The 14,725-nt window shown below is 42.5% G+C and overlaps 1 pseudogene; it reads left to right on the top strand.

Annotated features, from left to right (window-relative positions):
• Window positions 1-1,026: 1,026 nt before the first annotated feature.
• LOC130039238 (histone H3-7-like) overlaps window positions 1,027-14,725 on the top strand; it is a 52,546-nt pseudogene continuing 38,847 nt past the window's right edge.

Genomic DNA, 14,725 nt, shown 5'->3' with positions numbered 1-14,725 from the left:
TGTCCTTTAAGACTTCAGTTGATTCTGTGTCTTTCTTTGATGAAGTTAGGAGTACCAGTACTTCAAGATATGAACTAAATTTCCACCATCAGGCACAGACTTCCTTTCTCTCCACATACTTGTAACAAACACATCACTTTTTATCTTTTTGAAAATAATCTCTTAAAGAGTAAGAAGAGATACTTCAGTGGGTTTGGCATCGCCTTGATGTCTAGTGAGGCCGAGTATCTTTTCATGTTCCTATTATCCAGCTAAATGTTTTCTCTGGAAAAGTCCTATTCAACTCCTTTGTCCATTTTGTAATTGGATTTTTTACTACTGAGCTGTATGAATTATATATATTGACAATTAACCCATCAGATATATTGTGTGTGTCCCCTCGAGTATGTTGTTCACAAATCTTTTCTCCTGTTCTGTAACGTGCTTATTGCTCCTTTTGTCATAGAGAAGCTTTTTCCCTTGTCTTTGCAGCTGTCACTCTTGCCACGACACATTTGACTGTGGTGCCCGCACACTTAGCCATGGTCCTCACAGGGATTTCACACTTTTAGTTGTTGAGCACACACCCATTCTGCCTCTGATGCTCATTGGGGGTCACAGTGGTGCTCACACATGCTCAACAGAGGGGCACACTCCTGGTTGTAGTGCTCACACATCTTTCATCGCACTGTTTGCTGGGGAGATGGAGGACACACAGCCCGGTTGTAGCACTTGCACACATCTGGCTGTGTTCGAAGAGATCGCACAGTTTGTGGAGCACTGGAGGTTCCAGAGTACAGAGCCACTTGCTTGGTGCATATGAGAAGCAGAAGGAATTCAACTTATGGTGTCATGATTGCAAGGCAAGGACTTTTAGTTCACTGAGCTATGCCCCCTGGCTCCTTAGAGAGGCTTATTTTAATGGAGTGGGGAGATTGGGCCACACCTTACAGTGCTCAGGGCTTACTCCTGCATCTGTGCTCAGGGAACCATATGCAGTGCCAGAGATAGAACCTGGGTTGGCCACATACAAGACAAAGGCCCTACATGACATACTATGTCTTCAACACCACAAGTGTGGTTCCATCCCAGTGTACCACGCAAAAGTGTGAAACCTCCAAGTATTACGACAACAACAAAAGGAAGGTAAAGGGGTCAGGAAAGAACCAGCATTGTTTTTTCTTAAAATATCCTGCAGAATTCACCAGAGAAACCATCTGGTCTCAGGCTTTCTGTTGGGGGGGGGGCCGGGGGAGGCATTTCTGATTCAGCCTGTTTACTCATTGTAGGTTTGTTCGTATTTTCAATTTTTTTTCCTGTGCCAATCTGGATAGGCTGTAAATTTCTAGAGATGTATTTCTTCTAGGTTAACAAATTCTGTGACTGATCCTTGCTGCAGTCTCTTAGGAGCCTTTGCATTTCTATGGTATCAGTTGCTGCATCTCTTCTTTCATTTCTGATTTCACTTAGTGATTCTTAATCTTTTTTCTTGGTTAGTCTAGCTGAGTGTTTATTAATTTTATCTCTAAAAAAATCTCCCAGAGCTCAGGAGATGGTTCAAAGGGTTAGAGCATGTGTCTCAAGCAGGAACCTAGGTTTAATCTCTGGTCCTCAAGCACTGAGCTGAAACTACTTCTTCCAGGTAACTTTGAAAATAGTTTGCTTTTCTTTTTCCCCCATCTCATTCCCTGAGGTGTAAAACTCGATTGCTTACCTGAGATCTGGTCCCTTTTGTGTGTGTGTGGTCACAGACACTGGTGCTCAGGATTTACAGCAGGCTCTGAGCTGGCGGGGGGGGGGGGGGGGGGGGGAGAGGAACACCATATAGGATGCCAGGGATTGAATCCAGTCAGCTCCCTGCAAAGAAGCACCCTACCCACTGTATTATTTATCTGTCCCCCGAGTTCTGTTCCTTAACATTGGTGTTGTTCACTATAAACTTCCCTCTTCAAATGTCTTTTACTGCGTCCTAATCAAGTTTGGCACATCCATGACTGTTTTTGTGGTTGCAGTAGGTTTCTTAGCTTCCATATTGACTCCTCTGACCCATGGTTGTTCAGAAGACTTTGGTTAATGTCCACACATTTGTGGATTTGCCCAGGAGAGACAGAACTGCCTTGCTGATCCTTCTACCCAGATGGGTACCTGTTTCAGAGGCAAAGCTCTATGTCTGTGTGGAGTGGGCCCAGGCTCCTATCTTTCACAGTTCCCACTCTTGAAGGACAGGACTTACTTCATACATAGTAGACTTAAAAGACTGGGTATCTCGGGACTGGAGCAATAGTATAGTGGGTAGGGCGCTTGCCTTGTCAGTTCAATCAGCCCAGGTCAACACATGTTCGATCCCCCCCAGCATCCAACATGGTCCCCCAAACATGGCCAGGAGTGATTCCTGAGTGCAGAGTCAATTATGCCTGAACATCATGGGGTATGGCTCCCCACCCCCCCAAAAAAATGACTAGAGATCTCACCACTCTTGTCTAATTGACTAGTAGAACAAAACTTTCATGTAAGAAGAAGCAAACTGAGAAGACTAGAGCCTGCTACCTACTGCTCAGGGATGGTACCACTGCCCAAACACAGCCTTTGCTCTAGCTCAGAGATTTCACCTAGCAGTGCAGGATATACTGCTCCTCCCAAAGGAACTAGCTTTGTTGGGAAAGTACTGTGGAGCAATTAAGGAAGCTCTCAAAAACAATGGAAGTTTGGGTGGCTATTAATTAGGAAACTGTTAGTTTCATGACAGATATAAGCTACACCATAGGCCAGCTAGACTTTTTAACTAGTTACTATTTTAAGTATTTAATGATTATCACTTTTATCACAGGCTTGCAGTATTGTTAATGTCTACGGTTCTGATGTGGATAGTTACTGCAGCTTCACCACCACCGAAGTGTCCAAAACCCTCTGATGAGGAAAATAGAGCCCTGCCTACCTTTCTAACAGGCTTAACACCAGACAAGCAGGAGCTGCCAAGGAGTGACTGAGTCTGGGTGACATGACAACAACGAAACGCATTCAGGATGTCTTGGAGATGGTCACAGTCTTGCTTTGTAACCTTGGCAACCTGGGAATGTACTCCAAATGTGTTCATGTCCTTGAAATGTTCTTGTCCTTGCTTTGCAGATGATCTGCTTGGGAATTTCTGCTTCTGTACTCTCCCACCAGCTGCCTGCAAATGCCCCATCCCCCATCAGATAGGCTACAAAACAGAGCGGCCCAATCTTTTGAGTAGGAGCTCTGCTGGGTCTGCCAGTGTAATAAACCTGGGTTCTCCCAACTATCAGAGCATGTTGCTTAGTCTTTTGCTGGCTCTCAGTGAGAATTTCCACAACACCTTCACCAATGACCCTCCACCAATGTTACTTCTGGTTCCCTTATCACTTACCCCACCATCACCTCTCTGACCCTCCTTACTTGTTAATCTCAATTCTATAATCCAGGGTCAGTAGTCTATTGTAGTTTGATACTGCCTATTTCCTTGGGTTATTGTGTGTGTGTGTGTGTGTGTGTGTGTGTGTGTGTGTGTGTTTTGGTGGTGGTGGGGGATGTGCAGTGGTGGTATTTGTTTTGGTTTGGGGGCCATACCTGGCAGTGTTTACGGCTTCTTCTACTCTGCTCAGCGTATCATGGTGAGTGAAGTTAATCAGAAGGAGAAAGACAAACACAAAATAATCTCTCTCGTGTATGGGATACAGAGAAACACCGTAGGAGGAAAACAAAAGCCCCAAAGCAATAGAACCTGAAAAATGATCTGCAGAACTGAGCTTACCGTGGCTGGGCAATGTGGGGTTGCTGAGCAGAGGGTTCTAGTGCTGGAACATTGTATGCCTGAAACCCTATTATTAACGGTATTGTAAATCACAATGCCTACAATTTTTTGTAATTTTTTTAAACCTGTTCCAACACAAAAGCCTGAATTTAAAGGGATCAATCTATGGGGCAATTTATGCTCCAGGGCATTGTTGAAAGGAATAGAGCAATCAGCCTGCAATTAGTAGAGTTTAATAGCTTGGTGTGTTGAGGGACCAAGTCAAAGAGAGGTCTGCTAAAATCACTTTTATCCCGGGCTGACTGCCCATGCCCAAGACTTTGCCCTCTGAGGAACAACGTCAGAGGCTTCTCACTGAAGGGAAAATCAGCTTCATTGAAGTAAGCCAGCTCATCACTAAGCAACTAAACAAACAGTAATAATTAGCTTGACGAACAAGGCCACCATACCCTGAATTGCTACCTTAGACGAAATGTCCAGTTTTCAACAACAACAAAAAATTCTATGCAAAGAAACAGAAAAGCATCCTTTATACCTAACGGCAAAAGCAGTTAACAAAAACCACCATGAGAACAATTCGATTTCAGCTTTAATCAAGACTTCTCAGTAGCTGTTACAAATATGTTCTTGGAACTAAAGGAAAATATGCTTCGGCATGGCCCTTATAAATAGAATGTCTGTGTCCCCCTCAAATTCGTATATTGAAATTAAATGCCTAAAGTTTAAGAGTATGGATGGTACTGAGGGGGGGGAGGGGGCCGAGAGGTGATTAGGTCATGAAGGTGGAATCCAAAGATAAGAACACTTTATGAACTCCCTTGACCCTGCTGTCAGATGAGGCTCTAGTGAGGAGACACCAACCAGCCAGAGTCTTGATCTTGAACCTCGAAGCCTCCAGAAGTGTGAGAATTAAACCTCTGTTGTTTAAATCACCCAGCCGAGGATGTTTGGGTTATAACCGCCTTAACCAACTGAAAATAAAATGACCGTGACTCAACAAACAGGGGCTATCAATACAGAGCTAAGTGATGTTTTAGACATGGAAAGCTGGAGTGGAAAACGCAATGACTGAAACTTTCCATATCTGGTCTGTAAGACGCTTAGAAGTTGCCACTCTGTCCTAACAAGAAGGAAAGCGCTGAGCAGACTGAAAAAACCAATAGCTTTCCTTGGATCTGTAAAAGAGGGAAGGACATGGGACAAATTGCTGCCTCCAAGTTTAGAGAAACAGACATGGGAACGCAGGAAGTCGCAGCTTACTGGAGCAGACACAGACAGAAACCACTGCAGAAACCAGTGCCAAGATAGCAACACTGAAACTGGAATAGATGAATTGCTGAAAGCTCAGTATAGACAACTTTGAGAGGTTTTAAAAAAAGCCTTAAAAAAATCTAGAGAACCTTGTTAGAAGGGGTGAATGGGAGTGAGTCTCCACAAGATTGCAAGATTAGGGGAGGGGGGTTACCTTTTGGAACTCAACCAGTTTCTTATGAAATATTTGGAGGAAATGCCCTCACATTTAAGTAGAGGGCAAGATCAAGGGAACATTTTTGAAATATGTTACCGCATTGATTCTTCTTAACAGGGACTTTCAGGGAAACACATTAACCAGAGTCTAACTTGCTGGGGAAAGACCTGAGGGTCACTGACCTTGAGGGGGGTTAGGTAGGTGAACTCCAGCTCACTGTAACCATCGCATTTCAGCTCTGGGAGAATAAGAAAGCAAAAACTCTTGCAAAAGTTTGTCGTCCAAAGACATGGAGTCACTGAAAGACTAACACCTAAGAATGGGAGTATTGTATGCTTCCCCTTCCCTCAGGCCTCACCGCCACAGTTACTAAGGCTGATTTATACCAGCTCCTTCTTCCCAGTACATCCTTGTCAGCAACCAAGAAAACAATTGTAAGGTAGACCAGAAGACAAAAACACAATTTGAAGAGACAGAATAAGCATTAGAACCAGACGTGGCAAGGATGTTGGAATTCTCAGTAGTAGGAATTTAAAACAAATATGATGAATATGCTAAGGACTCTTGTGGATAAAGCAGACAGCATGTAAGAACAGATGGGCAATGTAAGCAAAGAGATTTCAAAATCCTAAGGAAGAAAAAAAAAGCAGAAGAAAATTCTAGAAGATAAAACAAATACACTGCCCGAAACAAAGAGTGCCGTGGACGGGTTTATTAGTAGACTGGGCACAGCTGAGGAAAGAATCAATGAGCAGGGGATACAGTGAGAGAATCCTCAAAACCCTGAAAGCAAAATAAATAAATAAATAATAGTAGCCAAGAACTGCGGGACAACTGCAAAATGAATAGCATAGGCATAATGAGAATACCAGGAGGAAAAGAAAGATCAAAACAGAAGAAATATTTAAAAAATAATGACTGAGAATTTCCCCTCATACTAATGTCAGGCACCAAACGTAGGAAGTTCAGAGAAGCCAAGATGAAAAATGCCTCCCCAAACTGCATTTAGACTTATTATTTTCAAACTACAAAAAAAAAAAAAACAAAGATAAAGAGATGATGCTGGAAAAGTTTGAGGTAAAAATTAATTTACATCAGACTTCTTAAAAGGCATGCAAGTAAGAAGAGAGTAAAGAGAAACAGTAAAGTGAGAAGAGAACAAAAACACTAATCTAGAATTCTGTACACTGAAAATATCCTTCAGAAAGTGGAGAAGAAATAAAGATTTCCACAGAGAAACACACACATACAAGAGAGAGAGAGAGAGAGAGAGAGAGAGAGAGAGAGAGAGAACTTGTTGCCAATACACTTTTTTTAAAACTTTTGAATTGAATCACTGTGAGATAGACCCTTACAAAGCTGTTCATGATTGGATTTCTGTCATATAGTATTCCAACACCCATCCCCACCCCCACCTCCTGTCTGCCTCTATGGCAGGCGCTTCTCTCTCTCTCTCTCTCTCTCTCTCTCTCTCTCTCTCTCTCTCTCTCTCCTTTTAGGCATTGCTATTGCCAGTATACTTGCCTTGAAAGAGATGTTTAAAAAAGTTCTCTCAAGAGAATGAAAATAATATAGATCAAAAAACTCAATCCCTCGAGCGGGGCCCAGTAACGTCTCCATTGGAGACTTTGTTGTTACTGTGTCTGGCATATCCAATACTCTCGGTAGCTTGCCGGGCTCTCCGAGAGGGGCGGAGGAATCGAACTCGGGTCGGCCATGTTGGCCGCTTGTAAGGCGAACGCCCTACCCGCTGTGCTATCGCTCCAATCCCTAAAATAAGGAAAAACCGGGGGCCAGAGACATAGTACAGTGATTAAGGCCTTGCATGCAGCTGACCCTGGTTTGATTTCTGGCACATGGTCCTTGGCTAGCTTGAGACCTAGCATCGAACCACTCATTGCTCAGGTTGGCTGAGTATCACCAGGATGGGACCCCAGGTCTCTGGAGCATTGTTTGGCAGATGTAATAATAATAATAATAATGGGGAAATCATAGAAGGTAAAAGTGAAGGTAAAATAAAAGCTTCTATTTTTTATGCTTGACTGATCTAATAGTTTAAAATAATAATACCAACATATTATGTTATTTAGTCTTATGTATAGATTAGATATATGCCATTGTATGACGACAATGGTACAAGGAATAGGGAAATAAATAGTATTATTTTCTTTTTATAAGGTACTCATGCTAACTGTGAAGTGGTATAGTATTACTTGAAAATAAACTTGAACTAGCTATAAAGTATATTGTGAACACCACTCACTAAAAGTGGTTTTAAAAAAACAGTAGCATGAGACCAATATGCTAAGAAAGGAGAGAAAAAATATAAGATCAATTAAAATCACAAAGCACTGGAAGATTAGACCAAAATAGGGACTATGAATAAGGCAGCAAATGGAAAACAGTAACAATTATGACAGATGTCAATCCAAATAGATCAATCATCACTTTAAATGTCAATGTTCTAAATGCATCAATTAAACAATAGAGATCATCAGAGTGGATCATAAATCCAAGACTCAACTATACGTTGCTTACACAAAATCTACTTTAAATATTAAGCCATGAAAGTTCTAGCTGCAGCAATTAGGCAAGAAAAGGAAATTAATGGTCAGAGGTTAGATAGAGAGATAGTACAGTAGGTAAGGCGCTTGCCTTGCATGTAGCCAACCTGGATTCAATGCTTGGTACCACATATAGTCCACAGAGGCCCATGAGGAGTGAAATCTGAGTGCAGAGCCAGGAGTAAGCCCTGAGTATTGCCATTGTGGCCCAATGGCCTCCTCCCCTCAAATATATGTAATTTCTATGGGCCCAGAACATTTTTGCTCCACAGTTCTTCTACCACTGAAAGTTTTTCCATTATTTTTTAAAGATTTTATTATTGAATCACTGTGAGATAGATCTTTATCAAGCTGTTCATAATTATGTTTCATTTATGCTGTGTTCCAACACCCATCCCTCTACCAGTGTACACTTCCCAGTGTCCCCAGTTTCCCTCCCATCACCCCCAACCTCCGCAGCTAGCCTCCCTCTATGGCAGGCACTTGTCTTCTTTGTCTTTCTCTTTCTTTGAAAGTTTTCTGAATTTGATTAAAAAAAAAACCTATACATCCAGGGAGCTCACTTACCAAACTCCTAGTAGGATAAAAATTTTTAAGAGCCAGAAAACCTTTTTTCATACTTAAAAAAAAATGCTGCAAGCCAAAGACAAGGAAAAAATACTTTGAAAGTGGGAAGAGAAAAATACCTCATCACCTACAAGGGAAATCCCAGTATGATAGGGTTTTGGCCTGTTTGACGTTTTTGTTTGCTTGATTCCTTGCTTCTTTTGGGGTCACATTTGGTGTTGCTCAGGCACATTCCCAGCTCAATGCTTAGGGTTCACTCCTGGCAGTGCTCGGGGAACCCTCAATGGTGATTTGAGTTAGAGGTGTCAGGATGCAAGGCAAGCCATTGTCTTAAGCCCTGTACTATTTCTCCAGCCCAACCCCACAAATTTTAAACCTTTTAAACACTACCTTTGATTGGTTGCTTATGTTTATCAGTTTATTTCACTTTAGTACCTATATCATCCCAGGTAGCTTTGCCACAAGGACTACTTTCACCATGAAGCTCCATGCATGTTTTTATAATTCAGAACTGAGTTTCACTCATATTTTCACTTTGAGGGCTGGAGGAGTCCACACCTGGCACGGCTCAGCACTTACTCTGTGCTCAGGGATCACTCCTGGCGGTGCTCAGGGTCACGACATGCAGTGCAAAGGATTAAACCCATGCAAGACAAGTGACTTACCCTCTGGATTATCTCTCCAGCCCTAGGATTTTCACTTATTTAACAAAGAAATCAACGCACAACTCCATCATTTTTGAACATTGATAACATTTTGTCATATTCATAATGTCCATGCCATGGAAGACAAGCAGGGTTACACTGCACATCCTCTGTGACTAGCTTCAATTATCAAATGCTATTTCATCTTTTTGCAGAGCAGGATGGCTTACTTCAAAAACAATACCTATGCTGGGGATGAAATTCGGGAGGTGAAGCACTTGCCTTGCATGTGGGAGGCTCTGAGTTCCATCCCCAGAACCACAATAAAAATTTAATTAAAAACTATTTCCTTGGGCCTGAGAGATAGTACAGTGGGTAAGGTGCTTGTCTTGCATACTGCCAACCTGGTTTTGATCCCCAATATCCCATAAGGTCCCCTGAGCACTGCCAGGAGTAGTTTCTGAGTTCAGAGTCAGGAGTGGCCTCTGAGCATCACAGGATGTGGGCCCCACCCAGGGGAAAAATATTGTAAAGCCATCAGCTGCTGGGGGGAGGGCAGTAAAACAATAGACAGTAAAACAGTACAGCAAGTAGGGTGCTCGCCCCACATGCGGCCAACCCAGTTCAGTCCCCAAACATCCCATATGGTCCTCCAATCCCAACAAGTATCATCACCAAGCGCAGAGCCAGGAGTCAGCCCTGAGCCTGGGTGCAACCCTAAACAACAGAAGAATAAAGGGCAACTTTGCCCTCTTCCCAATCTAACCAACCTCATCCACCAAAGGTACTGATATCCAGAGAACTTTCTGATAAATTTTATATATGAAAATCACAGTCTCTGAATCTGTTTCCTGAAACATTGGACTGCAATATCACCCTTCCCTGAAACACATAACAAAATCTGCACAGGTGGGGCCAGAGCGATAGTACAACGGGGAGGGTGTTAGCCTTGCATGCTACCGACTCGGGTTTGATCCCCGGCATCCTGTAAGGTCAGGAATAACTCCTGAGTGCAGAGCCAGAAGTAACCCCTGAGCCAGAGAGAGAGACAGAGAGAGAGAGAGAGAGAGTGCTGAACAACTAAGCTGGAATAGAATCATAAGTTCATACTTGAACATGTCACCTTTCAGGGGACTTTGCGATGTCAAAGAAAGATCCAGCAGGCAGTTTCCTATCTGAGAAAAGATTCCATGTTGCTCTCCAGCTGCTCAAAATAAAATTAGAAGATGGGGCAGGCTCTCCCAAAACTTCCAAAATGGGAGGTACCACCTTCCGCAAAAGAAGCTGCTAGTGGGAAGCAGAAGAGATCAGAGAAGACATTCAGGCAAACGGGACTTTTCTTGAAGTGATCCCAGAAGGCAGGGGCAGAGGTAGAGCAATGAGAGCTAGGCCTAAAGACAGAGCTCTTGGACTAGAGAGAGCAGCGGGCAGGTCTGCTGGGCATTTGGATGTGGAAAGGGGTTCAGTAGACACAAGGTTAAGATGTGTATTTGTCAGGGCCCTCCAGAGAAACAAAACCAGTGGTGATGGTGGAGGGGGGGTGTGCGCATGTGTGTGCACATGTGCAGATTTAGGAGCTTGCCACTTGCCAGCCTTGTTCATCAATCTATGTATTTCATATGTCTATCTATCTATACAGTATCATCTCTATAGTATAATGATGCAGATGTACAGATTGATAAGTCATACCATTATGGAGAAAGTTGACAAGTTTAGAATCTATATGAAAAGAAGTCAGAGTAGAGACCCAGTAGAGCTCAATGTTCCTGACCAATTCCAAAAGTCATCAGCTGCAGAACCAAGAAGACCAATATTGCAGTGAAGTCCAGAGGCAGTTCTCTAAAGTGCGTTCTCTCTCTCTCTCTTTCTCTCTCTCTCTCTCTCTCTCCCCCACCCCATCTTTCTCTCTCTCTTGTTTGGGACTATACCCGGAGGTGCTCAGGGCTGGCTTCAGGCTTACTCCTGAAGGTGCTCCTGAGACCATGTGACCATATGGAATGCTAGGGATCAAACCCAGGTTGGCTGCATGCAAGACAAGTGCCCTGCCCTCTGTACTATCTCGCCAGTCCCTAGAGTGTTGTCTCTTGTGGGAGTCTGGTCTTGTACTAGTCAGGCCTTTAGTTGATTGGATAAGGCTTACCCACATTACGGGGGACAATCTGCTTTACTCAAAGTCCCAATTTAAATATTCATTTAATCCCTAAGCATCCTCACAAGTCTCTTCCCCCATAAACAATGTTATACCAAATATCTTGGCATCCTATGGCTCAGCCAAATTGATGTATATAATTAACCCTCACGGGAAGGTAAGGGTCAGTTGAGCAAAGACCTTGAATGCTGGTGTTTAGGCAGTGAAAATCATAAATATTTTTTTGGGGGGAGGGAGGATATTTGGAGGCCATGATGCTCAGGGGCTACCCCTGGCTCTGTGCTCAGGGGTCACTCCAAGTACGCTGAGAGAATCCTAAATTATGTTGAGCAATCAAATCAGGGTAGACCACCTGCAAGGCTAAGTGCCTTAACCCCTGTACTGTCTCTGGACTATTACTGAAGATTTAGAGGCCATCAGATTGCAATAAGGGGCAAGCAAAGACAAAATTTAAGAGATGCCTGTAATCATCCAGGCAAGACGAAAAGCAGGATAATGACAGTGAGCCTGGAGGGAAAGAAACAGAGGCAAGCAATATGGAACTGACAAGACCTGGCAATTGATCAGTCCTGGGGGATGTAGCAGAGCATGCGCAGAATGACTCTGTAGTTTCTAGGCAACTGGAAGGCTGGTGAAGCCGCAGAGAGAAAGGGAGGGATCAGGAGAGAAATGATGTCTGCCTCCCTAGGGAAGCCTGTGAGCTGAGAGGCTTTCGACATGATCAGGTTTTAACTTAGTGTGCAATAAATAAAAACCCTGACATGGTGCCTTAAAACAAATACAACCCTCTGTTTTGCTCATACATCTGAGAGTGACTTGATTCAAAGAGTAGTTCTCGTTCTGCATAATATGTTGTATTAATTTTGTGTTGGTGACAGAAATTAATTTTTCACATAGAAATCCACTGAAGAAATAACCATTGATAGAATCTTTTCTGGATATTATTTGATGGAACTTGTTTTTTTAAAAGTTAACCACCATTTTTATCATTTTTATCTTATTGTCTCATTCCTACTTTGGACAAACTTGCAGGCTATTGAATGTAGCCTGCCCACAGGGCAGAGTCTAGCAAACTCCCCGTGGCGTACCAAATATGCCAAATACCAGTAACAATGATGGGTCTCATTCTCCTAAAGAGCCTTGAATATAATCTCAGGGCTAGGATGAAAGAGACGTTACTGGGGCCTGCTCGAGGCAATCGACGAATAACAGGATGATGAAATGAAAATGAAAATGAAAATTTTTATCTACAGGCATTGGTTAATTCTTTTGTTTCTTTGTTTGTTTTTGGGGCCACACCCAGCGATGCTCAGAGGTTACTCCTGGCTCTGCATTCAAGAATTGCTCCTGGAAGTGCTCAGGCGACCATATGGGATGCCAGGGATCAAACCCCGATCAGCTGCATGCTAGGCAAATGCCCTACCTGCCGTACTATATCTTCAGTCCCGATACTGATTAATTCTAGACCCTACTTTATTGCCTTAAAAAAGAGAGAGAAAATGATCTAGTATTGGTCCCTTTCCTGAATCCAGAAAGTGTTCTGAGTTTGATGTGAGATGTCTAACATGCTTAAAAAGTAGAATTGTCCAATTTTAAATTAATTTCAGATAGCTCTATGATTCTAGGTTTACTGGATTTTATTTATGAAATATTCTATATCCAGGTTGAAATTTGTGGCGAGAGGAACTATAGCTGGAGTTACTACTATGTACAAGGGCTACTCCCCGCTAAGTGCTCCTTGTGCTGCTTCACCAGATGATACTGGGGATCAAACCCAGTGCTTCTACATGCAAAGCACTCCAGCCTATTGTACTCTTTCCCCAATTTCAGGTTGAAATTTTTAAGACACCTTTATTGAGGCATAATTTGCTAGCATAAAATTCACCCATTTAAAAATATGCAATACAACCATTTATGCTAGATTTATTGAATTGGGAGACCCTCACTACAGTACAGTTGAAAAGTATTTCTCACCCCAACGCCAGACAATCACTATCTCAATAGATTTACCTTTTCTGGACTTTTTGTCTAAATGAAATCATACAGTGCATCTTCTTTTGAATTTGGTTTCCATCACTTAGCATGATGCTTTGAAGGTCTGTGCATGCTGTAGCATACTTGAGTGATTTTTTTTTACAAAATAATATTCCACTTTGTGATTGTATTTTATTTTGTTTATTCTGTTCATCAGTAGGTGTTTATTGGGGTTGTTTTCACCTTTTGCCTATTATGCATAATACCACTATGACTACATGCAGTTTGGTCTCTGTGTAGACATATGTTTTCACTTCTTTTGTATAGATATCTTATGAGCAGAATCACAGAATCATATGGAAGGTTTTATGTTTAACTTCTTAAGACATTTACCAGTCACTTTCCAACGTTGTTGTACTACTTTGTCATGCTTGCAAGCAACATATAAGGGTTCCTATTTCTCCGCATTCTTGCCAGCAGTTTTTTTCTTGTTTTGTTTTAGGGGGTACACCCAATGGTGCTCAGGGATTACTCCTGACTCTTTGCTCAGGATCACTGCTGGCAGGCTCAGGGGACCATATGGGATGCCAGGGACTGAACCTGGGTCAACCACGTGCAAGACAAGCACTCTGCCCACTGTATTATCTCTCCAGCCCCAATCCAACTGTTATTTTCTTTCTAACTATCTAATGGGTATGGAATGGTATCTCATCTGCATTTTTTTAATGACAACAATGTTGAACATCTTTTCCTGCATTTAATGGTTGCATGTACCTCACCTTTAGTGAAATACCGATTCAAATTCTTTGCTTCTTTTCAATTTGATTGTTAGCTTTTTCTGTTTTGGTTTGCTTGAGTTTGGTTTGGGGTTTTCAGTCACACCAGCCAGTGCTCAAAGCTTAATCCTGACAATGCTCGGAGCAACCATATGCAGTGCTGGAGATTAAACTAGAATTGGTCACATGGTCTTTAGATAACTCCCTATTGGGGTTTTTTTAAATTGAATTGTTAAAGTTCTCTATTCAGGGCTGAAAGTTAATATAAATGAATACAAACTTTCTAGAGTACTAAATAGCCTTATGTTTCAGATGCTCTAGAATATCATTTCTTCAAATTATTTTTTCACTTCAAGTCAGCATTGTAGTGAACTCTGGGCTCACAACCCAGATCTTCTTCCTTTGGTGAAGGATTTCTTGTCCAACTTTTAGTGTGGTCAAATGGCTGGAGAGATAGTATAGCAGGTAAGTAATAGATCACGGACCTCAGCCGACACAGAGAGACAGACAAGTAAAAGTGAAGAAAATAAATGAAGTTTATTGGGATGAGTTCCCAGTTGGATCTCTACGAACCTCTGGTGAGGTTTGGGTAGAACTGTGCCCTGGGAGAGACTAAGGGGGCTTTTAAGTTGCCTTGGAAGGGAAAAGGGAAGAAGGGAACAAAGACCAGTGGAACCAGTGTGCTTGGTCTGGCCTGTTATCTGTAAGGGATGGATGTGAGAAAGCATGGAATGCAGCCTGGCGGCTTCCTGTCACCAGGTGGGCCATGAGTCCTGTCTTCCGCGCTGGGGGCAGGATGCGCTTTGATTCAGGGACTGTAACTATTTCATCC

Source organism: Sorex fumeus, unplaced genomic scaffold (assembly GCF_029834395.1).
Source record: "Sorex fumeus unplaced genomic scaffold, SorFum_2.1 ptg000086l, whole genome shotgun sequence".
Classification (NCBI taxonomy): domain Eukaryota; kingdom Metazoa; phylum Chordata; class Mammalia; order Eulipotyphla; family Soricidae; genus Sorex; species Sorex fumeus.
This window is presented reverse-complemented; position numbering and strand designations above follow the sequence as displayed.